General features: G+C 47.3%; 2 long non-coding RNA genes across 3 annotated transcripts; one reads left to right on the forward strand and one right to left on the reverse strand.

The window, feature by feature from the left end:
* The first annotated feature begins 87 nt into the window (after nucleotides 1-87).
* On the forward strand, nucleotides 88-5,081 carry LOC110354577 (uncharacterized). The gene is made up of 3 exons (XR_002406691.4): nucleotides 88-495; nucleotides 1,740-2,530; nucleotides 3,590-5,081. It is a non-coding gene; the product is annotated as an uncharacterized lncRNA (long non-coding RNA).
* LOC113842617 (uncharacterized) lies at nucleotides 4,891-27,104 on the reverse strand. Of its 2 annotated transcripts, XR_011807121.1 has the most exons (5): nucleotides 26,972-27,104; nucleotides 12,874-13,094; nucleotides 12,024-12,176; nucleotides 9,695-9,877; nucleotides 4,891-5,004 (listed from the first exon to the last, which is right to left on the reverse strand). It is a non-coding gene; the product is annotated as an uncharacterized lncRNA (long non-coding RNA). The 2 variants fall into 2 exon arrangements; XR_003495141.3 differs by lacking the exons at nucleotides 4,891-5,004; nucleotides 9,695-9,877 and adding an exon at nucleotides 10,867-11,042.

Raw genomic sequence — 27,104 nt, forward strand, 5'->3', positions numbered from 1 at the left:
GTGAGAATCCTCGAGTTATGATGCTGCCTTCTCCCGGGGATGCTCCGTAAAACCTAAAACCCTAACACCTGACAGCGACAACTCCCAAAGCACGGCCGGGATGACCCGAATTTCTTTCCCAGATGCAGACATCGTGGAGGCAACACGTAAGTGCAGCCAGTGCCCTGCTGCCTTCCTGAACATGACGGCGTGCAGCGCTCGGTCGCCAAAGGAGTGGTTTTCCTGAGGTTTCGTTGACCATGTTTGGACACGGCTGTGATTAATATTTCCTAACAGGAAGACGTCATGCGTGCAGGCTTTCCTCTTCGGGGTTCGGGTCGCGGCTGACCAAGTTCAGGTTGTACGCCGGCTCCGCGCTTCCTCCGGCTCGCAGGCTACACCCGGCGGCTCCGTCTCGGACCCCAGCGGCTGCGGTCGCCCATCGCCGAGCCCGACGCGGGTCCTGGCGCCGAGGTGGTGTCACCACGCCATCCCTGGGGACCCGGAGAGCTTTCGGTATGGTGGGAGCGGAACCTAACCTCGCTTCTCTATCAGACATGGCTGTGGGGCGAGGGGGAGGTCGTTGGTCACCGTCCCTTAGCTGTGCTTGGCACAAAACCCAGGGCATGGGGGAAAGGGGATATCCTGGAAAAAGTTTGGGAAGGCTACCGGCGACCTCCAGGTTTCACTTCTTGCTTATATTTATTTGGATGAAAGTAAAGCCGCTGTGGGCTAGAGCCCCGTGCAGGACAGGAATTATTCAGCGATTCAGTCATGCAGTGAGCAATTCTGACCCCGGTCTGCACGTTTCTGTGTGTCGGAGAGAGAAAGGAGCTTTGAAACAAAACTTTCTGGCTCTTCTTTTTGAATCAGCGTTTCTTGTCTTAAAATCAGCCTGAAAACATTATGTGCATAAATAAGTGGAAGTGTACACAGAAGGGTAAATAGCCCTCAAATAACATGAGACGTTTTCCTGTGTAGGTTGAATGAAATATTTCACTTTGACTCGACGTGCAGTTTGTTGATGTTGCATCTCTGAGACTCCATCCTCCAACAAACAAACTCGAGAGGAAAAAAAAACAAAACACACAAAACAATCCAACAACACACAACTGTTTCTTTTTAACCTGAACCAGGTTGTTTGTTTTTAGCATGGCTTTTTCATCTCAGCAGGGATATCCTCCTCTCCCCCGTGCCCAGGAAAGCCCTCGCTGCTCTCCTTTGCCAAGGGCTGCTGGCAGCACCGACCCGGAGCTGGGTTCCTTGGCTGGGTGCCATGCGAGCACTGCTCCAGTGGGAGGAAATTCCCTGCTGACCGGCCCAGCAAAGCTCAGCAGCTGAGAGCAAGCGCAGGATGCAGCGGGAAGGACTGGAGGGAGATGCTGTGAGATTTACGGGGTGGCCAGATAATGGGGGACAAGCCCTGCATGCTGAGCTCCTCGCCACCCCTGCAGCACAAAAAACATTTTCCCTGGGTACAAAGCCTCTGGGTGCTTTCCCATCTGGTTTTATCATGCACTGTGCAGTCCCAATAAGCTGCCACTGCTGGGCTGCCTTTCCTGCTGCCAGGGCTCCGTCCCACCCCACACATCTGAAACACAAGTTTCCCCTAAAATGTTTTTTCCCCTAAAAGATGGGCATTCAACTGAAAAATTGGAGGCTTTGCTTCAAACACACCTGGTGCTGTTATATACCCGCTGGGTGGTTACGGATGCGTTTAGTGACACGTGCTAACTGCTGTCTGCTCCTTGTGTCCTCAGTACCTACCAGGGCACCACAATACGACGCTCTCCTAAATGCACCCTCGTAGCTGGGGAGAGCTGCAGAACATGACCTACGCGCTGAGGAGTGCCGACAGGACTGTTTGATTCCCAGCAAATGTGCAAAAATCATCAACCCGAGTGAAAAAAAATAAAAAAAAAAAAGAGTGTTAATTGAAAATGCAGGCATGAAGTGGGAATTGCGACAGTGCCGAGCGGCTTCCACCACCACCAGCGATGGTTAGCAGCAAGGAAAATAGGTGTGAGAGGAAAGCAGCGTTAGGCAGACAGCTGTGTCCTCAATTAACCCACCTAATTGTTAGCTTGGGTGTCAACGGGAGCCCTCGTGCTGGGATTTGGGGGTGGGTGATGCTGAGTGCTCTGCTTTTTGCTCCTTGACATGTGGTGAAGACGCCTGGTTTAGCGCTGAAACGTCTCGCGTGATGGGACCGCCGCAACTCCTCTTGCACGGGTACCACAGTAATTAAATCTCCAGCTTTCAGGTGTAATTGCCAATGACACAGCCTCTGAAATTGCTTTTTATGCTCGTGTGTTCGGTCTCATGACAGAAATGGCTTCTGGAAAAATAAAAAGCAGCCGGGGAAGAGTTGTGAGCAGCGGCAAAGGCAAGGAACAGCAAGGCGAGCTCCATCCTTGGGCACATTTAGTGACAATAAGCCATCTCTAAACACCTAGGGGGGCCGAAATCGCACTCCTGGATTCCTCACGGGCCCTGAAGGAAATGGTAGCTTACAGCACGGCTTCTGCATTCCCGGGCGAGTTGGAAAATGGTAATTTTTCAGCGCTAGGACCTGTCTCCCGCTCCTGGTTTGTAATTGGTGTTGTTGGCCGCGAGCCAGGCAGTGCTCGCAGCTCTGTCTTGCGAGGACAAAACCCCCATTACTTTTTGCTCCCTAATTCTCCCAAGGTGTGCTGCTGTCTATCAATGGAGTCGCCATGAGGTAATAGAAATTACAAGCCTCCCCAGACTTATTTGTCTGAAAGCGTTTCTTGTAAAAATAATTATGTGAGTCTCCGGAACCGTGGTACATGAGAATGGCAGAAGAGAAAGTTTGCAAATTAAAATGCAACAAAAGGCTCTTTATCATAAACTGCGAGGGAGACTGGGTGAGAGGGTTATTGCCCTTCCACTGGGCTGGCTGGTGGTGGCTTTTGGAGAGAAAAAGCAGATTTTGGTGTCTGTTGGTTGCTTTGCAGTGAAGCTGCTCTGGACGCCAGCACCCAGGTCTGGGGATGGCAAAGGTTTTTCCAGGCGCTGCTCAGGGCTTGTTCCTTGCCCTTGCCATGGTCTTACCCTGAAAATTTTGCAAAGCCACCACTGTCCCATCCCACCACCCTGTAAGAGGCTTCCTCAAGGCTTCATCCTACCTGTCTTTAACCAGCAAAGCCCCATCCGGAGCACAAATATGTGCAGGGTGACGTGGCAGACGTGGCAGACGAGCTCTGGAGGAAATACCTGAGCTGACTGAAAAAGTTACTGCCCCCCTGCCTCCCGCAAAGGACCAAGCCTTCAGGCTCCGACATCTCAGCATGATCCCATTCTGATGCAAAATTGGGGCAAATGTGTTAAACTGGGAATGGGAACAACTGGGGCAGGGCACAGCCTCCTTCTGCTGCCCCAGTGAGCACAGGAGAGGGCTGGAGGCTCCTTAAAGCCACTTCAAGGGCTTTAAAACTCTGGAGATCTCCTGGATGCCAGCTCTTTGGCTGGGAGACCTGACCCCAGAGGGCCTGGCAGCATCCACCTCTCCGACCTGCAATCATGCCAGATGCATAGGTTTTGCTCAAATACGTTGTGACCCATCCGGGCTTTCCCTTTTTGCCTGCAGGTTTCCCCGTGCAGAAGCTGGCACCCTGACACACTGCGTTCATCTCCTAGGGATTCCTGCTGGAGGGATTCTGCATGGGCTGCAGCAAAGCCTTGCTGCCCGTGTCCCCACGTGTCCTGCCTCCAGCTGCCACCCAGCCAGCAGCAGCAGCCCCGTTAGGTCTCCTGCGTCACCAGCAACCGTGCCATGAAACGCTGCGCCGCGTCCCAAAACCGCCTTACCCCACACGGATTAGCCAAGCAGATGGGTTGCAGCACTGGGCGGTTGCAAAAGAGAAATTTTGCTTTTCTGGGACGCTGGCCATCGGAAGAATGTATTTCTGCTGAAGGCTGCAGCGCTAACGGTCCGGAAGGACAAAGGCAGCACCCGGTTAACTGTGCAAAGGTAGTAGGGACCTGGGCAGCCCCACAAAGTGCCCCTTCTGTGGTGTAACAAGGGGGCTTTGGGGTATATCTGAAGGTTATTTTCCCTATTCATCCTATAGGACAGGGATAAAACAGAGGAGCTGCATCTGCCCCCTCGCTTAAAGCTTTTCCCAGAGAGTAAAAATGAAAATGGAAGATGTGTATATCCGTATAAACACGCTTCCAGATACACTTAATAACATAATGTGTTAACGTTACGGGTGGCAACATCTCTGGGTGGGAGAAGCTTCCATAAAGCAATGGGATAAATGACTGACAGCCCTCAGCAGGAGGCAGAGAGGGAGACGGACACGGTCCTGCTGGGACCAAAGTGCCCACCACCTCCCAGCAGATGAGCAGCTGGGCTGGGTCCAGCTTAAACACAACCAGGCCACTTTTCAGAGAGGATTCAGCAGGGCCAATAACCCCGGGTCCTTCTGGTTTGCATTCTGGGTTTCAAGCCCCTAAGCACTCGCACACGTGAGCTTTCCACCCCGACTGTGGCAGCTGCAAAAATGAGTTCTCTGCTCCAAAGGAGAGCCGAGATTCCCATGTAATGACCTGACCCCAGGAGACAGACTTCTAAAAAGTACCAAAAAAATGTGGCAGACCCGCTGCATCGGGCATATGCACCTGCGTGTCCAGACACCGGATTTAGAGCAAGGCTTTGGCGAGCCAGCAGTTGCTACACGCAGTCTGGAGGGCAATGAAAAGAGGAGGCTTTTTGGTTCAAGAGCCATCATTTATTTTCATTTGGAAATCAATCTACTCGGGACAACAGGAAGAAAAAGACAAGAAGAGACTCCAAGTAAAGAAGGTTGAGTTGCATCCCAGAAGAAAATGTTGTGGGAGGCCTGAAGCAGCTTTTGGGGACTGAACTGCTCCCCACACGTGGGATTTTTTTGTTCATCCGTTGACTTGATGAATCCCTTCCCCGCCAGGCTCTGCCCATGGTCAAGGTTGTGTCACACACGCCGCAGAGCATCGCAGCCTCACCTCCGCAGAAAGACACTGCAGGGGAGAAATAGTTCCTGAAGTCAAGCATTGTAATTTACTAACAGGTTTATTAAAATCTTATTAGAAGATTATTTTTTAAAGTCCATTTTACACAGCCGTTGCCCTTCTGCTGCTGTCTAATCCTGGAAAATCTCGGTGAATGAGTCATTTGCACTTACTATCTATTACACCCTCTTATTATAAGCCTGAGCGTGTTTGCAGAGGCTCTTTATGCACATCTTTTGGGTTTGGCAGGTCAAAGATGTGTTGCTGAGGGTCAAGTATTTGAAAAGGACATTCCTGCTTCCTAAAACAACCTCAAGCACCAACTACTGTCCATGCAAGCCATGAGAAGGAAGACATCTGGCAGTAGTGCATCAGGGATAGTTGAGGGCCACCTCGTTTGTTTGCTTGTTTTTGCTTTATGAAGGCTGATGAGCATTAAATGCAGCTCAGAGGGCTGAGATCTTTGCATCTCTGCCTTGTTTGGTTCAGGACGTTTTGTTCCTGAAAAAAAGAGTGAAGGAGAACCTGATACAAGGACATCAATGAGGCAAACGCTGCCTCAGCCCATTCTCCTCCTCCTCTTCGCCACCCCAGGTGGGTTACAAGGGACAGGAACACAAAAAGCTGCCCCGTCTCTGGATGAGCTCTGCCTGGGCACACAAACTCTGTGCTCCCAATGTCCTGGAGCAGCCCCTTCTCAGGGAGGGCTGGCCCAGAGACAAGGGGAGAGTTTTTGCTCTGAATGCAACTGCGGGAGAAGAAAGAAAAAATGCACATTCAAGGTTTAACATCGCACTTGCTGCAGGGACTGTTTCCATTGGCAGAGTCGCCAGAACCGGCACAAATGATTCAAAACATTTTGTTAAATGAAATTCTCAGATGATGTCAGAGCTGAGGCTGCTTTAGCAAAACCTTTACAAAGAAGGGAGGTCGAAACCAAAAAAAAAAAAAAAAAAAGGAAGATGAAAAAAAATGACACCATTTGACGGGGGGGATTAGGAGCTTAAAATTATATTTATAGGCTATCCAAATATTTGAAAGCTTGGAAATTCATAGTTCCAGTGCTTTAGCTCTGCTCTAGAGGCCTGCCAGCCTCTTAGCGTAAGTCACGCAAGGCAGCCAGTTGGGCTGGACTCACTGCACTCCCAAAGCCTATTTTCTCTTCTCCTGCCCTGCCTCCCATTTCCTACAGGCTCACAAACAAATCGTGTGCCTCAGTTTCCCTCTCTGTCCGACACGAGTAATTCTTCCCTCCTGCCATAAAGCATTTTGAGATTTGGAATCAGGGATGGCAAGAATGGGACGTGGTCTCCTCTTCTCAGCACTTGTACCGCGGACAGCCTGATGAAATAACGGGGTGATCATCCAGATACTGGTATCAGCTCTTTGCAGGGCTTTTTTCCTCGATACCCATTTCTTTCACACACCTAAAACCCATTGCTGAGAACAAGGCTGTTGAGGCGCTGTTTTATTTCGTGCCTGTCTCTCCAGCCTGGGCGAAATAACCCCGTCTTTGTCATGGCTCCGCTAACCCACTTCATCTTTATTGATTAATAGGCCCTAATCCTCTTTTAGTGAAAACATAACCATGCCCACGGCTAAGGGATTCAGATATCACCGACGGGAAGATTACAACCTCTTAGTCTGAACACGGAGAGTGAGATGCACTGTCAGAGCAGGAGCACTTGTTAAGAGGAAAATCAATGGTGAGCTATTTGGGGAGGGAAAAAAAAAATCCCCACCGCCACAAATGCATTAAATACAGGCTGGGATGCTCCAACTTTATATAAGTCCAAATTAAACGAGACCATAATAAACTGTTTGCTTTCCTTGGGTTTACCCAATAGAAAGGAGACTCTGGCTTGCTGTAACGCCCATGGCAGTACAAGCATTGGGTCTGGTTTGTGGCCACCTCCACCGGCTATGTCCCCGCTGGAGGAGCCGTGGCGGCTCACATGGGTTTGTTAGATAGGGGTGGCAGGGTGTCCTGCCCTTTTTCTTCCCTTCCTTCCCCCCGTTTTACCTCGTGAAGATCCTGTGCTGGGATGAAAGGGACATTCTCACAAACCCTAGGCACATCCCTTAGCCTCGCATCTTCGTGATGCCTCGGGTAGTGCTTTCCATCACCTCGTCCCCTCTATTTGGGAGCCTCCCCAGGCAGAAACTACTTGCTGATCCATGAACACAGAGCCTGGAGCACCAGGAGGGACGGCAATCCCACACTTATTTCCCCCATTATTTTACAGCAGTGATGCTGAGCCCATTTCTGAGCAAGGGTGCACCCAGCATGGGTGACCCTGCAGCTCTGCTCCTCGCTGGTGTAAGGACCGCAGCGTCCAGCCACTGCTGTGAGACACAGAGTTAACAAGGAATAGTGGAAAAGCACTAGATTTCCTTTGTTATGCAGCTCACTGAATGAGGTTTCCCACATCTGTAGAGCTCACCACATCTTTTATGAGATTTGACTGTCAGCAAGATGTTATGAATCCCAGATGTTAAAATATGGATTTATTCATAACTCGGGGCTTATAATAGAGCGCTCAAAAAGATTATATCCAGCCCCCCTCCTCAAAAGATCCTCCTGGAAAAAAAAAAAAAGTCTTAGTTTTTATTATTTCTTAATTATTTTTGCTATCAAATTTATCTTTGATATTACCTCTTTAAATGTCTCTTAATTACCGTGGCTCTAGGATGGGTGTGCGTGGGGCTTCAGACCTGCTGGGAGAGCAGAGCACCACTGTTAGGGGCTGGAGGGCAGTGGGGGGAGAGAGGAAATCCAGCCCCAGCTCCGGGCACCTGCAAAATTTGGAGCTGGAGGTGTTCGGTATCTATTGCAGCCCCGAGGAAGTGCTCTGGTCAATAAAAAAGCGGTTCCTTGCAGCTGGTGACCATTACGGCAAACACAGCATCGGACATGCCGCAGCTGCTACGCTGCCGGAAGATGGAAATGTTTTTGGAAGCGAGTTTGGAGCATTTGTTCCATTAATGCTTTACTCCCTCCCTCCTCCTGCCCCTTATTTTCCAGGTTGCTGCAAGAAGAACCTACAAGAGAAAGGGGGGAAGAACCTGGCTGGGCAAGGGCTGCCTTAAAAGTCCAGGTACAAATGTCTCCTTGAATTAATGCTCAGGTGACAGCACCAGGTCCTGCAGGAAGCCAGCAGGGCTCAGAGCTGTACCTTTGCATGCAGCCACACATGCTCTGGCACAACCATCCCATGCCATAAACAGAGAGGGCAGTTATGAAGGGAAGTATGAAGAGTCCTGTTTTGCACATGAGGAACAGAAAGTCAGTGATTTTACCCCAGGTCACACCAGAAGCTGGCAGCAGCCCCGTGAATCATGAGACAAGAGCACGAGGCAGCACTGGCAGAGAGCAGCCCTCCTCCCTGTCCCTGCTCCCTGCCACCTCCCCCTGCTGCTCTCTTCCCCATGGACCTTGCCTGGATTTAGGAAGTCCCATCTTCCTTCCCCTTCCTTTCTTTCTTCAAGCTAGGTCATCTCCCTGGTCCAATCTGGAGAACAACTTCAGTGCAGAGAGCATCTGGCCATGTAGGACCGTGCCACCAGCCCCTTGGACACCGTAAGCACATCCTTTAATGATGAAAACCGCTGTCCATACTGCAAAGCTGTAATCCTGCAAAGGTGCTCCAGCTTCCCGTGAAGGAGCTAGACCATTCCCAGCCCCTTCCAGCCCCTTCCAGCTCACACATAATGGCCTGGTGCAAGACTAGGACATGGGATCCCAAGCTCTGCTCAAGGGTCACCAGGCTGGGCAGATGGAAAGCATTCAGCCTGTGGGCCCTGCTGAGCTTAGCTTTGTTCTTGTGTCTTACCAGGTTCACATTTCACTACAGAGGTGGTGGAGCCTTTTCTCTAGGGCTGGACAATTTGGCATTTTAAAGGTAAAGTGGGAAGGAGGATGCCTTGAAACCATACTTCAACACGGGCCTCCTGCCCTGAGATGTGCAGAGCTGGAAACCTAAATCTTCCCCATACCACATCAGTGATGGAAAGCCAGGAAAGTGGCTGTGGGTGCTGACAGCACACAAACCTCTTGGAGCTGTGAGGAGGAACAGCAAATGGGCTGTTGGAGAGGTTACCTGAGCTTGGCACTCCCTGGCTGCTGGGCTATGGAGAGGAGAGGACCAGAGCTCTGGAGTAAATCAGCACAGCTCCTCCGATGCCTAACGAGAAAAATCTTTGGAGGGAGTTTATGGGACGCTCACCAGCTTGTAAATATTTTTTGGCATATCAGCTTGTGTGTCATGAGATTTAAAACCTTCATCACCCTAACGTTTTCCATCCCACTGAGATCTCCGATCTGAATGTGATGTACGCTCAAGAAAGTTTGCCAGTAGTGCGATGTTACAAAACTTGTGAAATGCCTCACTTAACCACAACATTATGTATTTTCCAAGCCACATACCTATCTATTACAAGGTCCTTCAGATAGAGTTATAGACAGACCGTGGGTCATGAGATCCTGACCTTGGTGTGTTTTTACTCCCTTCTTCTCATGAATTAACTCCTGAACTATTGACTCGCTGTTGAATGGGTAGCAGAGTTCAGGCACATTTTACATGCAAGCTTTTACATCCTGTATCTCAACAACTGCAAACCCCAAGGACGAGTAAATACTTCAGGCTCAGCCATAAAATTGATGTGTTGCAAAATGAACAAAATGGGTTTAGTAACTTACAAGGGAGATACCATCAAGTCTGTAATGAGCCAGAACTGAGAGTTATCCTGTCCCTCTCCTCAGCGGTGTGGCTGTGAGAGCTGGGAGTCGATCACCCGCTTGCAGGTACTCAGTTTATGTCATATCTTCACTGAGAGCTAAATCCATCTGTGGGCCTGACAGACCTCAGCCCTTTGGGCCCTCCTGAAAGGAAAAGATTGGCTTCAGAACTGCAAGGTTTTCAAGGAGAACGTCAACTTCCACGTCCCTTTTTTTTTTCCTTCTAATTTTTGAGTCTGCACATTACTCGCTGCTAGGTTGGAGAGCTTTCCTCCTCAACCAGAAAGGCAAAGAAGTCATCAATAAACATAAGAATAAAATTCTTGCAATCTCGGGGAGTGCAAAAGAAGCCATAAAAGCACAGAAATCACTCAAATGGCCAGTACCACTTGAACAGATCAGCAGCCACAACCTGCTGCTGTAGCCTGGTGCAAATGAGCACGGTAAATTTGGCTACAACTGGGGACTGAGCCCCTGTTTTGACATTAAAATAAAGAAGGTCACCACTGGCATATTTGAAAGTATGCAGACTGTTTCTGTATTGTGTGTTCTCCTGAGCAGAGTTCTTAAGAAACGGAAATTTAAGTACTATAAAGAAAAGGTGCAGTTTTCTTTAGAATTAGAGGTCAGATGAAAAACATAGTTTTAGATCTGGTAAAGAAATGCTCTGTAATGTCTGAAAGTTGCTTGGCTGAGGAGCAAAATAGCTTCATCTCTAGCTTCATGAATAGCTCCCCAGCAAGCCTGGCTCTGAAAAACACCTCTCCATGCTTGTCTGGCTTCAAAGATGAAAAGTTTGAAGCTTTTCATGTTGATTCTTCACATTTAACTGAAAATTAAAACACAACATCTGTCTCCCACTCCAAAATACAATTGAGACAGTGGTGGCATATTAATAAATACCCTCACTAGAAAAGATTATGAAAGGAAAAAAGTAGGTTGAGCCCCAAAGCAGAATATTTCCATCATCTTGGCAAGGAAAAGTCACTGATATGTGATGGTAGATTAATCTGAAAATGGGAACAGAGCACGACTGAGCCCACCTGGTGCAGCACCAGGGTGGCTGGGGGTGGGATGCAGAAGGGAGCTGGAGAGACGTGTAGGTTGGCTGTGTGATCTCCACCAGGCACAAACAGGGCAATAACACTTCCCTACCCCAGACAGGGCTTATCAGGAGAGCTCGGAGATATCTCGGATGAACTCAGGTCACATTCAAGCTGCCTACCCGCATCGTCACTGGGGCACCGTTGCTGCAGAGATCAAAGAGGCTGTCTGCTATCCCAGGCTGGTTCCTGCTTCCTTGTAGACCCTGTGGAGGGCGGTGATGGCAGCACTTGAATTAAGCTCAGCACTAGGTGGTCTGTATGCTCATGTCTACGCTGGTAAACTCAGAACTAGGGCACGGGATCAAACATTCTCCAGCGAACACCAAGAATTTAGCTTGTTTCCTGGCATGATTTTTGGTCCGTGCAAACTAGCAGGCTCTGAGACAGTGCCTTGGCATGGCTCAGAGCATCCCATGGACCTGGGTATGTGTCCTATCAAAGCCACTCTGAGGGGTTTGGGAAAGGGGAAAGGAGGGAGTAATCCTACTGACATGACTTGCTTTGTGAGTAACTGTATGAAAATGAGCTGTGTCCTGGTGTTCACCCTTAGGGCCAGAAAAAAAGGCTGGGACAAGCTGGCCCTGCTTGATTTGCTGGTGTAGGCCCAGCCAACATGGGGTGCCAAGCCCTCTGGCTTGGACCCAATGACCCCTAGATACAAAACCAGCAATATTCAAAGGAAGATGGCTGAATGGCAGCTAAGTGTGATATTTAGCCAAGCATCAATTCAGATATAGCTCCTAATACTTAGAATCTTCCTTGATCTATGGCCAGGCATGTCAAACTCGCTCTCCTAACTTTAAGGACTTCAAAACCAGTGTCTTCTGCAAAGAAATGAAGTATGAAACCTCAAGGTCAGAAAAAAATATATATCAGAAAACAAGAAAGTTCATGTCTGCCCGTGTTTCCTCAGCCAGCCCTAGTGTCTCTGAGTGGAGATCATGGCTGTGCAAGTTTGGGACATCAGACATTTGCTTGGGCTTTCATCATGCCCCAAGCACACCTGTTTTGTGCACACAGCCCATCCCTATAGCACATTTGTAGCAGTCTGACAAGCCCAGGATATTCATCTGCTGCATATATATATATATATACTATTTTTTTTCCCCCAAGAAATTCTGTGAGAATCCTACAAAGCTGGAATAATACAATATGCATGAAACAAGAGTGTTCAGGGTACGTACTAGTCTTTGCTGCACTTCTCCCTTCTTCCTCTCTCTTTGTCCTGGCTAGGAGCTCCTGGGGAATGGAGTGTGCCCCTGAGTCCTTCAGAGATTGACCCAGCTTGTTGGTGTGTCTTGGACCTCACAATGCTCCATCGAGCCTGGATGGGCTCTCTGAAGAGGAAAAGGTGATTTAATTTAAGGCAGTTGGCAAAATCTGGACCCTATATTTCAAGGCTCGATTCAGCACTTTAGGTTCTGGGGCAAAGGACACTATCAAAAAGGGAGAAGGTGCCCTAATGGAAGCACATCAGAGAGGACACGTTACATGCTGAGCATCCGGATTCGTCCTGTAAGCACAGACTGTTCTGAAGGCTTAACACTCCCTGAAAAAGGAACATTCGTGCTGGAAATGTCATCTCTGAAGGAAGGACAACAGGAAGTCTTATTTACAAGGCAAAGCTTACTGAGATTGCAACGCAAATCAGACTCTTCCCCAGTACAAGAACCTAAAAATAAGAAGAGGTGAACTACGTTTTTATCTTACAAGATGCATCCAAACTTTGGTTTAACATTTTCACATAAATTTGCTTCCATCACTTTCCCACATTCAGTCACCCCCTTGATAAAGCTCTTTTTACCAGTATATCTTAAATTTTCTTCCACTCGGTTGAGATCCATTGCAAAAACATCTGGTTTTGTGTTACAAGAGGTTTCCCTCTCCTTCTTTGCATCCTGCGATGCTCTACTGGCGTGGGGAAATTCCCTTTTCTTTCAAAGCAAAGCGGCTCTTCTGGAATCCGTGCTGAGAATGAGAAAAAGGGGATGCTTGACATGGACACCACACACAACCCACCCAGACCCTGCTCACCTAATCAACAGCAGAGCAGCCCACATTCAAAGCTTGTTTGGGCCTGATTGAAGAATTTGGAAAGGCTTCTCTCAGCTTCATTTCTCTTTCCTCCTCATGTTTTCCAGCTGCCGGGCTCTTCAGACAGCGGATGTGTGTGCCACAGTGGAGAAATAGGTCAGAGCCATCACGCTGAGGTCCAATCTTTGGTGTGCAGCCAAGGGCATTTGTATGACTGAGTCCTTAAATATGTAAAAAAAAAAAAAAAAAAAAAAAAAAAAAAAAAAAAAAAGTGATCCTTAGAAATGCTGCAATTACCACCGGGCTGGCACGTGTCTTTGCGAGCCCTCAGTTTTCCTTTGGTCACGGTGCTTCCTGGAAACAGAGCAAAATGTCCCCGAACTGCCTGTGGGTAAGTGCCGGGAGCTCGTCAGCCAAGACAAAGCTCTTGGACACAAAGGAGAGCTCTTCAAAGGCACAAAGGGAAACCTAACTCCTCTTGAATTTCATGCATTGGAAATCTATCTAGCCATAGTATTTTTTTGCTTGACAGGCAAACTTAGGCTCAAGTTTCTCCTTTTTAAAATAAGCTTGACAAACTAATTAATTAAAAAAAAAAAAATCTAGCTATCATGTTCTACTCTCTCTTGCAACAGAGTGACTGCTGGAGCATTAGTAGATAAATGGATCTGATTGGTGAGATGTTCGTGTATACCTGGTTCACATTAAATAGTAGGCCAATATAATAAAGCATTAAGCATAAGCAAGTCTGATCAGGACTAGAGAAAACATTAATGTGATTAAGTAGGTCATTAATTGATGATTCAGAAGAGTCAGACTAGAGGACATTGCAGAATTGTTCCAGGTTTATTTATTTATATATTTGGTTTATAATTTTTGCTTATGTTTATTATGTTTTTAAATTGCTTGTTTTGGATAAGCCCACCTGGGGATTCAGGCACACCACAGAATCTGACTTTTTCTTGCACGATCTGAAAGGCAAAATGATGAAACACAGGGGAGACAACTTCTCTGACCTAAGAAATAAAGACTAACATGCTGATTTATTTTATTTTATTTTTTTCCCCGTGAATTTTCAAGAAGCTGACTGCTCTGATCCTGGTCCTCTGACCCAAATCTCAGAGGCAGGGTAGGTTGTTTTATGGTCCTTTACGTATCTACAGAATCCTGGGCAAATATAAAATTAAGAGTTTTATACATCATAAGACTTGGAAGGATTTATTCTTGTTTTCATTATTGATATATACATGAACCTGTGTTAATTGGTATTGGCTACATTAGTGTCATTATTAATCTAGTAATATATTATTCATATGTATATATATATATATATGTATAACAACAAAAACAACAACATAAAGATATCTGATCTGGTTTTAAAAAAAGGAAAATCCTTGGATGGAAACTCAAATACCAACCTTAGGAAATGATTCCTGTATTTGATTCATTTCTCATTGCTGAAAGATATATATCTTGTTTCTAATATGAATTTGACCAGCTTAAATTTCTGGATGTCTGATCTTATTATGCCCGTATCAGTTAAGCTGAATATACTTCTATCACCAGAGTCAAGTCATCCCTTAGCTTTTCCCCTGCTTTTCTAGACACCCTGAGGGCCCTTTAAGCATGTCAGTGTATGCCATATCTATATATTCAAATTCTTTTATCATCCTTCAGCTCTCTACAATTTATTAAGATTTCTTCAACGGTGGAATTATAACCATGTCAACACCCACAGCCATCAGATCTGTGCCGGACACAGACCACAGCCTCCCTACTTCTGTGCAGTGGGCTTGCTTTTACCTTCAGGATCCCTCTAACCCCCTGGAAAACAATTCTCAAAACACCTGCTTCCTGGGCATTGTTCTGTACTGTAAGTGTGCACAGAAAGTCTTCAGTCCTCAAAGGATAAATGTATATTTGGCTGCCAAGAAATTCATATTGTTTGCCTGCAATGAGCATAGCAAGCAATCAGGGGTACCCAGTCCCCCTGACCTCTTCTTTCTTTGGCATTTCCTAGGTTTCCCCATCATTTGAAAACTTAAATGATGTGTTAGTCTCAAGGAATCAAGGAATATTCCTAAAAAAATTAAAGTGTAAGGCCAAAACCTGAGCTCTGCTAAGTACCACTGGAAGCACAGGAGCTCAGTGAATTGTCTCCTGTTGCAATTAAGGTTTGAGATCTATCAAGTGTCCAGTTCTTCGCAGATTTTACGTATGCCAAGTGGATTTAATCAGCTTAAAATACCCTGTGCTACCGATAGCTCTGTAAAGTGCCAACTCTATTAACACCGTTGTCCCTATCAACAGCAAAAAGGTGAGTTTACTTTGACAGGATCCCCTTTCCATGAACCTGTGCTGATTGCTATTGACTACATTAGTGTCGTTATTAATCTAGTAAATTTGAACTGATGTAGTTATCGGTGCTTTGCTATTGTGGTAGGATTGGTACAGCCTCCCGTTTAACTAACAGACACCCTTGAAATAATAAAACACAATATTAATAGCCCTTGGGTGGCGTGGTGAAAATCCCGGGCTTCAGGTTAGCCATTTAGCTTTAGTCACTTGCTGTCTAATGGCTTAATGACCACAACACGTATTAGAGGAATGGAAATATTTAATTTTCAACACATTATAAGACCGTATCACTCGGCTTTTTCACCAATGCACTGCAGAGAGATTTACTAAACAATTTTTTTCTCTGTTCTGTTGCTTTCTTTAACAGAATCCTGCAATTTGGGCTTCTCATGTATGCTTAATCACAAAATATACAGATTCCTGGTTCAGTCTCTCCTGGTTAATTTGGTCAGTGAAGGAGCAACAAGGGACGCCCCTGGGAGATAAGGGAGTGGGGCTCTTGAGCTGTAACAGCCCAGCATCTGTTGGAAGGCAGGGCTCTCCCCCCACGGCAGAAGCTGATGCTGGATGCTGGCCAGCTTCTCCTTCCCTCGCACACCAGGATGTTTTCAGCTGTCCCTGCAGCAGCAGCAGCTTGAACTCAGAGAAGAGGGGAAGGGCTCAGAGGTATCTCAGAGGGCTGTTTCCCCTGCTCCTGTGTGCTGGTGGGAAATAGGGGGAAGCTTCTTAGAGCAGCTTCCCTATCAGAATTGAGATTCCTACCCCTAACTACCCCTTTTCTTCCTGGCAAGTGAAATACTTGTCCCCAAATTCATTGTACCTCCTTGGAGGAGGACATTCAGCAGAGGACCAACTTAATTACAGGCATGATGCAAAGGTTTGGGATGCGCTGGAATGGTTTCTCACACCCAAGAGGTAAACAGAAATTAATATTTGGTGTAAGGGAGCATCCTTCTTTTGGAAGAATCAGTGCTGGGATGGCTTGTGTGGGGCTCGTAGGTTGCATGTGTGAGCATCTCCTCTGCTCCCTATGGTACCAGCAATGTGTGTAGCAGATCTTGGTCCTAGGAAGATTTTGGTATGCAGATCACGAAGCCATCTGTACTAGCCAAGAACCAGAAGCATGAGCTTCTCTCTGAGAAGGATGAGTGAGCCAAGGTGATGAAATGTCCTGCTCTGAACCCTAAACTTCAGCAGCTGTTAAAGCCAACCCAAGTGCTGTTACTTCTTGGCATGAGCCCTCTGGGAGCCGTCATACATATCCTGCCCTCAATATAGCAAGAGGAAGGGATCTTCAGGTGAAGGCACCACCCTGGGGCAATTCAACCCAGCTCTTCAACACTGACCTTATCTGTTCAGGTACCCAAAGGGAACTACCCACATTTGGCCAACATGATCCCTCTAAAGGTGGCAATTGGCTCTCAGACTCCTGGCTGGCCTGGAGGCACCTACATGTAGCATAAGCAATAAATTTAAATGAAATGGCTAAATTTAGGTATTTTGTCTGTGAGCTGAATCTCATCCCACCATGCCTTGTTCCAAGACACAGTTCAGCCTTGGACTATCATTTTTACAAGCCACAGCCAAGCCATCTTGTTATTCTTAGTGCAGCCCTTCAAAGAGCTCTCCAAACCACTGTGCATGCAAAGGTCTCACCACCACCTTGGTGTCCTTTCCCCTTTCCACGGATTCCCAGCTCCTGTTGGGAGAAAAATCCACATTTCTGAGGTGTCCCAGACCAGCTCCAAATCCCTGTGGTTTCAGCCAGACTTGGATCCCAGCCATCTATACAGGACACCTAGCCCACCACTGCTCAAGTTTTGCCAAACACCTTGGACTTAACATACTCAAGGCATCAATGTCTGACGCAATATGGGGGGACAGCCTCGGTTCATGATAACACTCAGTGAGCGTCCAAAAGCTCTCCTGAGCCACCGAATGTCAGCAGTAAAGTCAACAGAAAGGTCAGCAAACTTTGTAGGCTGAGCTCTGACCTCTTGGGTAGCTCATGATTGCCTAACGCTCTTGTACTGCGACAACAGTGATGCATTAACTTGATAAGTTTATGCAGGTTTGGCCTGAGGAACCTCAGTGGCTACACATTTTCCAGCATTTCTTATTAAAGTCTGAAAGAATTGGAGGTTTTAGAGATTTCTACTGCTCTTTAGCATTTAATTTGCTATGATGCAAAGCAAGCCAGGCAAAGTGAGCCGTGACTCCTGCATTTTCTTTCTTTCTTTTTTTTTTTCTTTTTTTTTTTTTTTTTTGGCTTGTCTGGCATCACTTTCCCTTGTAAGCCAGGCTCTTAAGTGGAGACGGTGCATCCAAGGTAAGGATATTACCTCAAACCTCCTCTCTATAAATAGGCCTGGCTGCTGCTCCGAGGCTGCTCGTTCTGCTGTCAGAATATGGCTAAATGGCCACTTATGAATTCCAACATGTGCTTGATGTGGAGATTACAGCTGCTATCCTAAACAAAGGAGCTTTCTCTTCTTGCAACGTGCTGCTCCCTTTACGAGGCAGTTTGGAAAACTCGTGTCTCTGGAGAGGGATTAATCCCTGCCCCATTGCTTCTCTTGTGTGAGGAATGAGGGGACAGCTTCCTCCAGACCTAAATGAACCCAGGACCCCTGAGGGTCCACCAGAACATATTGGGTGTCCTGAAAATCATGGGGGAGGAAAGGTCTGGTCCCTGGGGGCTCGTCTGTCCTGCACCATGGAGCAAAACGCAAAGATGTGGAGTTAGGTCAATGAGGCATAACTCATGATGAGGCACAAGGGTTGCACATACGAGTGCAGGGATGGACCCCAAAATGGTCTCGATGTAAGAGTGTGGCATTACCCCTGTTCCCTAGGATCCTTGACCTGAGGGAAAGGTGCTGGTTTGGGCTCAGGACCATGCTGTTGTGGCAGTGGTGATAGCGAGGGTGTCTCTGAGTCACGATGAGCTGGAGGTGGCTAATGAATGTCAGCTGGTACAAAAAGGTGAGGCTTTGCAAAGAAAATAAATTATTAAGTGCTCCCGAACAGCTGCATTTTCTCACAGTAGTTTTAACAGGGCCAAAGAAAACTCTGGTTTTCTCGTACTTTGTTCTTACACTATTTTTTTCCTGCTGGAGGCATTTTGCAAAGGAAATGGGAACGGCTGTGCTCGCTTGATGGATGTGGGAACTGGGGGCTCAGGTGAAGGGATATTTCCTCCTGTCCCACACCAAGCCCAGGCAGGGCCTGGAGCAGCCCGTCCCACTGTGTGCCCTCTCACAGAGGTATCCTGGCCAAAAATGAGCATGATAAATCAACTCCAAAACTCTGGGAGAGCCTTGTCCCTGCTGGAGTGGGGGCTGCAGCACAGCCAGCCCAGGAACTGCTTCTCTCAGAGTGCTGGCAATGTGACTTTGGGCCTCATTTATTCCCTTATGCTTGGCTGACATCTCTGGCTGCCATTGTGTCTCTGCATAAAAATATATAATTAACGTTCTCCTGGGCAGCCACAAGGCAGATGGCATGGTGGGGGCAGTGGACAAGGGGTGGCCATGCTCCCCATCTACCTTCTTGCTCTGGGAGCGGGGTGTATCCCGTGGGTGGCCAGTGTTTATATTTGCTAGTAAATTACGACCCGCAAAATGCTAAACGAGTCTGGCTGCAACCTCAGAGCTCAGCCCGGCTCCTGTGACCACAGTTTTGAGTCTTGCAAGCGGAGCCATGCTACAATAGAGCCCTTTGTGCATTTTCTCCTGCTCCTCCCAGGCTGGGCACTTCTCAGCTGCTCCACGGCCTCGCGACTTCTCCTGGTCCATGTCTCAGCCACTTTGCTCTGAGCCAGGCCAATGCTTAGGGCAATCCTTCAGCTACTGAGAGCTCCCAGACATCCTTCAAGATGCCTCCAGTCTTCTCCTGCCATCTGCTTTCCTCCATTCCTGACATCTCCAGAGCCTTGCTCCTCACCCACCAGCATGTCTTGAGGACGTGGTTCTTAGGGACATGGTTTGGTGGGTGGTGTTGATGGTAGGGGGATGCTTGGACCAGATGATCTTGGAGATCTCTTCCAACCTTAATTATTCCGTGATTTGACGACAGTGTCACCAAGGCGATGTCACTGTCATGCGGTCATTGTCACCGCAGAAGCTCCTTGATCTATCAAGATAAGGATATGGCTCTTGGTGATGGGGATGCTGGTGGCCTGCCCGTGTTTCATCCTTTGGCAGCAAGTCCCAGCCAGCAGCAGATGACACCTGTAGCATCTTAGGGGAGGGAATGGGTGGTGTGCACTGCCCGAGTCACTGCACAAGGATTGCCTTTGTTCAAAGTCGCCTGGTATTGTCTTTACCACCCGGCCTGGCACGCTCCCACGTCCTCATTTCCCCCACTCGCTGTGGCTGTATCAGTCCCTCAACCTCGCCACATTACATGAGAGGGAAACCTCAGCTCATGCCTGCGACCGTAAGCTCGGTTTCCTTCCCGCTGCACTCATTTCCCAGCAACGGTGACAAGCAGCTTCGATTTACTGTCTCCAAGGGAGTTTTGGGCTGAAGGCTTTGTGCAAGCCCGAGTGTGGCTGCAGCCAGGGCAGGACATGGGTCCCGCACCCTCCATCCCTGTGCCACCCTTGGGTGCAGGATGGCTGTGTGGATCTTCCCTGCGAATAAACATCCACAGCAGCACAATTTGCTGCTCGTCTCACACTGACCCAGCTATCGTTAGCTGATGATTTTCGATGGAGGTGCTCGTGTCTAATGGGAGATTGCCAAGCTAGGAGTAATTAAAAAAAAAAAAAAAGCTCCTTTCAGCATGTTATAATCAGTCTGAATTATTAAAGGCGATGGAATTTTTAAAAGTCCAATTCACTTTTCCATTATTTATGCTGTTTGCTTCAGCTTTATCCTGTCTTTCGAGAAGGGTGAACTCACCAGAAAGTTTCACTTTCAGGTTGCGAGGCTGCTTGAGACCAAACGTTGTGCAGAGAAGCCCGGGCAGGGGTGGAGGTGGGGATCTGCTGCATCTTTTCCCCTTCCCATGCACAACATTTATGTTTCAGGCCACTTCCAGCACTGCACCTACAGGCTGAGGAATTTTTGGAGCAGCACAGGGGCAGATGTGCCCCTGCAGCAGGTATGTGATCGAGCAGATAAGGGCTCACGCCTGCACCGCAGCGCTGACTCCCAGCCCTGGCTAACACATCCCAGCTCCAGCAGCAAGCCTTGCTGCTTAAATGCTCTAAAACAAAAGGGTTTTAAAACATAATTTACTGTTCCTTTTTTTTTTTTTTTAGACATATTTCTAAATCGGTTCAGTATGTCTTGAACCACTAGACTAAAGTGTTTGACTTGCTTCCAAATTGAAGTGTTCATAAAAAAAAAAAAAAAAAAAAAGGAAAAAAAAAAGGAAAAAAAGAAAAGGAAGGGGGGTGGTGGAGGGAAAAGAAAATGCAAGAAAAGAAAGAAAAGTGCTCTGATAGTTTAAATCAGTCAGCCCTGCACAGTGATTTAAAACCAGTGGAGCACTTCAAGTTTTCATGAGCACTTAGCGTTGGAAGCAGTCCGAGTCCTGGACACGTGCATTTGTGGAATCATTTACCATTATTAGAGGGTTTGAATGGTGCTTGAGCTCTCCCTCTGCCCCGATAAGCGCTCAGATTGCCTGTGATTAGTAGGGTGGTTTCAAGTTGTGCACGGTTGAGAGTGATTATTTTAAAGCGTGCCATCGCCTGTCCCTATCTCAACAGATCTGAAATCTTCCAAATTCATTAATTCCTTCAGCTCATCTGAATGGAAATTGCCAACTATACATAGTTACCTCAGTGCAGTTTTACAGCATGTGTCACAGAGAATAATAAATGTTTGCAAGCAGGGCAGATGGAGCAATAATGTGCATGCCACAGAGCACTCCTGTGCTGGGTAAGACCTGTTATTAAGACGCGTGATTGCAGAGCCTCGGTGCTCCAGTCACGGACTGGGAAATTCTGGTTTGAGATGCCCCAGTGAGCTGGAAAGGGCAGACGGACACTGCTGAGCGTTCCCAGGTGTTTTGCTGCATTGCACGGCGTTGCTCCAATGGGCAATACTCGGTTAACCCAAGTCCAAATTCTTGCACCAGCGTGGAGGAAGTCAGCGAGGCTGTCAGAAGGAGCTGTGCAAGGAGCTGATCTGTCAGGGCTGCTGGCTGAACCAGGAAAGTTTTTGGAAAAAAAAATAAATTGTAAGAATTCCTGTTGACTAAAGATGGAAATGTTTGGCCTTTCTGAGCTAGGCAAAAACCTGCAAGAAACCGCTCAGATTCTTGTGCTTTTGTTTTGCAGCTTTTTGGTAGCTAACGGCACACAAGTTTTGAAATAAAATGCTGTTGCAAAATGAAAATTGGAAGCACTCTGCCTTGAAACCATCTCAGCGATTTCCCCCGGGTCTTCTGCGGGTAAAGCAGCAGAAAATGCAGCCCCCAAATCCCAATTTTTCTGTGGAAGTTTTTGACCGTTCGAAACCACATGGTCCTGTGTAAAAGCGACTTGAAATACCCCAATTTGTGCATGAAGATTTGTGACTGATGCTCAGAAGCTCATTTCCCTGTGATTTCCCTGTGAAATAGGGCTTTTCTGCAGCATGGGGCATGGAGCTCTGCTGCTGCCGGCAGGGAGGAGGCTGGGAGTTTGAACTTTCGAGAGGGTCCCTAGATCCCTCCATGTGGAAAATCAGAACAATCTGCTGGCAAAGAGGTCAAATTGGAGGCAGGAGAAAGATAATCCCAGCCCTGCCTCCTCCCAGACACACAGCCAATGGTCTCCAGCGCCCTGGCTCCCTCCAGAGCTCCCCCAGCCTATCTCAAGGCACCGTGAGCAGCCTTGTCTTTAAAAAGAAAAAAAAAAAAAAAAAAAAAGACAGGGAGTTTTGGAGTTTTCCCTGGCAGACAAGTGACAGAAGCACTGATGCCTTCACTGTTCTCAGTCTTGGGCACCCAGGACGTGCACTTCAGATGCATGCACCCCCAAACCCAGCACCGCTCCGGTCCAGCATCTGTGCAAGCACCAAGAGGTGCTGGCTGTGGAGAGCCGTGTCCTGTGCCAAGGGGGAAAGGGACATCCCGTGGTGGCAGCATTTCCATTGCCCTCCGTTGTCCAGCACTTCTCCCTGTGCTGTCTAAGCAGGTTATTAAATATTATAGGGATCCTTTACCAGAGGTTGGACCCCAGCCTGCTCTGGGCTTTGGTCAGGTGTCTTTTCATGATGATGATGGCTAATTAGCCTGCAAAGGATGAACATAGTGCGGGAGACAAGCATGTTGCCCAGGCATCCCTGCTCCACATCCCTGTGTGGGTGAGGTTGGCTGGCTCCCCTTTCCCAAGGCTCAACTGGGGGCCCATCACTTTGGAGAAGCAGGGACCTGATGACTCTCTCCTTTGCCTGTAAAGGGTGGCTGAATCAGACAGCAATGTGCTACCTAAAATCAGGGCAGATGACTCCTTCCCCACCTACATCTCTCACTGGTGTACCCCACCACCCCACTGACTGGCACAACTACCCTCCTGCCAGCCCCCTTTTACGAGAAGTGTGACTTTCTGCAGGTCGTGCACGTTGTCTCTGACAACTGAAACCAAAAGTGGGTCTTCCAAGACACGGGCCAACATATTAAACACGTGCTCGCCCTTCCTCTTGTGTAGCATGAGCTCTGTCCTGTGCTCACCTGTGGTCTTAGCCTGCAGAGCATTTCATGCACAGCACCACCATCAATAAAAATGCCAGCTCTGTCCAGAAAAAAAAGAAGCAGGCATCCCCTGATTTCCTGCCACACTGCTGTCATTGATGTTAAAGGCTTGAAAAGGGATCCTTACAGAGTTTGCACGTTGTGTGCAAGATATGCTGGGGTGGTGGTGGTGGTGGTGGTGTGGCACTACACTAGGGTGGAGAGATGGAGGAAACTCAACTACTTGAATTGCAGTCTTGCATTGCAATATTTATGTAAAAAGCTTTTATTGTGAGGAAAAATAAAAATAAAAAACAGAGAGAGTATTTTGATGGCAGTGCTCAAGAAAAACCTCAAAACCATTGATTTTAGGTGTCCAAAATTCCTGTGTCCTAAGGAAATGTGTAGCAGAAGGCCCTCTCCCATCCTTACCTATAAAAAAAAAAAAAAAAAAACAAGCAGACAATTTTGGGCCAGATCTAGCAGCTGCTTCTTGAAAGGAGTAAATCATATATTTACACACTGCCCTGCTACCCCACAAAACATGGAGAAACCGAGTCTGAAGATAGTTATTGCTTGCTGGAAATACAGAAGTAGTTCAAAGTACAAAGGAACAGCCTAAATATAGCTGTGATAAAGGGGGACAACTCCTGGGTAGCTGCACTGCTAGCTTGAATTGTAGAAATGCAGCCTGCAGCTGTAATGAGACCTCCAGCTGAGGATGCAGTTCCTGCCCTGACCAATGACTGCCTGGATGATGCTGTTCAAGCCGTCCTACAGCTCCGTGCCTCAGTTTCCCCTTCTGAAAAATGGAGCCCAGGATTCATCCCTGTCCTGCAAAGAGCTTTGAGCTCTGCTCATGCACTGATGTAAAACAGAGCTCTCAGAGGGTTTTGGTATTTTTTTCTTTTTTTTTTTTCTTCCTCCCCCTAGATGTCTGGGTCTCTTTTGTCTCATTTTACAGTCTTAATGGAGGGGTAAAATACACCTGAACTTAGCATGGTCTGGAAGGAGAAAGTCGTTCTCATTATTAAGCTGTTATTTTTATGAAGCCATAACTTACAGGCTCTCAATACTTATGTTATAGTAGTCAAAAAACAGGATGAGATCCCATAAACCATTCTTTATAGTAACCAGATGGTCATCCAGGCTGCGAAGGTATCTGACAGTGCCTATTACAGGGAAACACCTGCATGAACCTTAACCATCTCCGTGCCAGCCCCGCCAGCAGGGTGACCTGCCAAAGCTGGGTAGTGGTTTAGGAGATGCCACACTCCCCAGGCCCATTAATTGATGCTGTCCTCTTATAAGGATGTGTCACCAGCCCTGACTCCTTCCCTGTTATTTTTAATCCCTTTGCTGGTTGTGGGTAGGTGAAATATTGATCCCTTTCTCCACCCAGTAGATAACTGGGTTGAGTTTTTCTTGGCTTTCCATTTCCATTCTGCTTTTCCTTGAGAGATAACATTGAGTAAGCTCTTTGGCAAATTACCAGCTCACCGTGGACAGGATGAGACCCGCCAGGGTGCCAGGAGCTGCCAGGTTCCACCAGTCCTGCAGGTGACACCCAGTACCACCCCTCTTGGAGCCCACCTCCCATCCCATCCCATTACAGGGGACACTCGAGCTCATGTAAGTATTGTGGGGTTCCTACACATGTCACCTTGAACAGGAGAGGCTAGTGAGCAGCCTTGGGAGCGTGCCAGGTGGCTGATGGTGGAAAGATGCTCAGAAGAGGTGTAAAGCAGAGGATTTCCAAAGAAAAGCATAATCCACTCGGGCACGTGAGTCAGGTGCCAAAGCATCTACATGCCTAATAATAATTCCTAATAACAGCAGGGTCACAGCACCTAGTGCAGCAAGGAGGTGCTGCTACAGAAAGGCTTGTTTCACCTCTCCCCTAAATTATATTTTTTCTCTGTGCCCCAAAATGTGGTTTTTTTTTGGCCTGTGAAAGCAAGATCCCCTGAACCACAACAGCAACCTCTGTGGTCTCAGGGGATGCAGTGGGGTTCCTGCACTGTCCCCCAACAGCTGTGCCATGGAGGCCTCTTTATTTAAGTGCCACTGTCCTGCATGGCCCCAGTCCCCTTGGAAAAGTTAAAAAAAAAAAAGAAAAAAAAAATCCTTGCTCATGTGTTCTTTCCTCGGAAAGCCACATCACGCTCAGTTTCCCAGAGCATGAGTCATGCGCTGGCCTCGCCAGCATCCTGCCTCTCCCCGAGCAGCCTGCAGCAGGACAGAGGAGGGGCAAAAGGTGTTCAGCCGAGTATTTCCGAAGAAAGAGAGTTTCCAAAGAAGAGAAGAAGAATGTGTCTTGGAACAGAAGCGATTGCCACCACCACACTGATATGTTTTGTAACTCCTGACATCAGCATGCTGGAGGTGGCCACCAGCACCAAGATGTTGTGCTGAGCACCATGGTGGAGAAAGTACAGCCTCTCCATCTGCTAGCACCTTCGAGGTGGAATTACCCTTTCTCTCTAAATAATAAACACAAGAATGCAATTTATTTTTTTTGTGGTTTCGTTTGTTTGTTTGTTTTTCCCTAAAGTAACAGGCATGCTATAGTCCTAAAAGCAGACAGCTAACAACACAGGAGATTTCTGTTACAAATAGATGTTTCTACATTTTCTACAGAGGTTTTTTTTTTTTTTTTTTAATATTGTTGATGTTTATTTTTATTTTTAGGTAACAGATATACACCATGGATCCATGGATTTCTATTGTCACCCATGAGTGACTTTCCTACCTTAATTTTTTGATGGCTGGCTAGTATCTGTCCTCTGAAAATTTTGAATTGCCTTTGAAAAGGGATGTCAAAAGTCATTAGGGTTGGTCTGATTATACAGGTTTGAGAAGTTTGAAGGTCCTTTGTTTGCCATAGGGTTAAATAGATTCAAGGCTACTTCTCCATGACCTGCCTCTCCCACCTCTAACTCTTTGTGCCCTGCTTCTCCATACCCTGTGTCTCCATCCTCTACCTCTCTGTTCCCTGCCTCTCCATGCCTCGTCTCAACACAATCTCCTTCTCCATCCTCTGCTTGTCCATTCTCTGCCCCACAAGACTGCTCTCACCCACATCATTTCCACATCCTGCCCACCACACCAGCTGCCCTTCAGAAGTGTTTTCTCATGTCTCTAATCCACCACCAAAGGACGAGTTTGCATCTGCCCTCCAGAATCCCCACTGCTATTTTAAACTGAGCTTCCAGACACTTCCTGAAAATAGTTGACGGCCCATGTCCCTTCCTGAGAAATCAAGTGCTGCGAGCTATCTGGATTGGAAAGGGCAGCTACCCAGAAAGAGAGAACACTGTAAAGTGTTGAATTCCAGACTGTTCCGCTGTGATATCAAAGCATGATGGAAAAAAAATAGAGGATTGGAGGTTGCCAATGTTTCTGAGCTTAAGGCTGGTACCTATAAATAGAGGCACCCGAAATTATTCTTAGGAATTGAGTCATTAGTTCTTAATTCATGATATTTCTACTAAATCAGTGGGAGTTGTGCTATTTAGGACAGAGGCAAAAAAAAGTGGGTAGGCCTACACAAAAAAAAAAAAAAAAAAAAAGCTTCAAAAAGCAATTACTAGGTCTTTCAGTCTTGAGCAATGTTTTCTTTAACAGGAAGATGTGTTCATCAGTGAGATAACTTATTCAAATCAGCTGTGCACAGCCCTTTCTGGCTAAAGAGGCACAAAATCCATGCTTAGCCTAGCCCCAGGCTTCTCCCCTTATGCAGACTGCAATGTTTTTGTTCTGTTTTGTTCTGTTTCCTTTGTGTTTTTTTTTGTGCCCAGGGGTAGCTCAGCCTTGGTGAAAGCCCTGGCCATGGTGGGATGTGTTGGTGGAAGAGGTGGTGGTCTGGGAAACCTTTGCATTGGGGTTAGAGAGGTGGTGTGGGGCCATGCTTATTGCAATGGGATGTTTGATGGCATCCCATTGCTTTTAATGGGATTTATGCACAGAACCCATGAATGAGAATGATTTTGAGCATCTCAGCATTTTCTGTTGTCCAGCAGTGAGCGTGTGTCAGCAAAAAGCACAAGTCCCAGGGGGGGATTTTTACCTTGTTTCCTGCCTTTGGCTTCTTGGCTCTGAACATGTTCAAACCATGGCTCCTCCAGGCTGAGAAGAAGGTGGGGATTTCCCTGCCCCTCTTGTGGTGCTGACTCCTGCATCTGGTCTGCAAAACTCTGTCT

Source organism: Anas platyrhynchos, chromosome 2 (assembly GCF_047663525.1).
Source record: "Anas platyrhynchos isolate ZD024472 breed Pekin duck chromosome 2, IASCAAS_PekinDuck_T2T, whole genome shotgun sequence".
Lineage (NCBI taxonomy): Eukaryota > Metazoa > Chordata > Aves > Anseriformes > Anatidae > Anas > Anas platyrhynchos.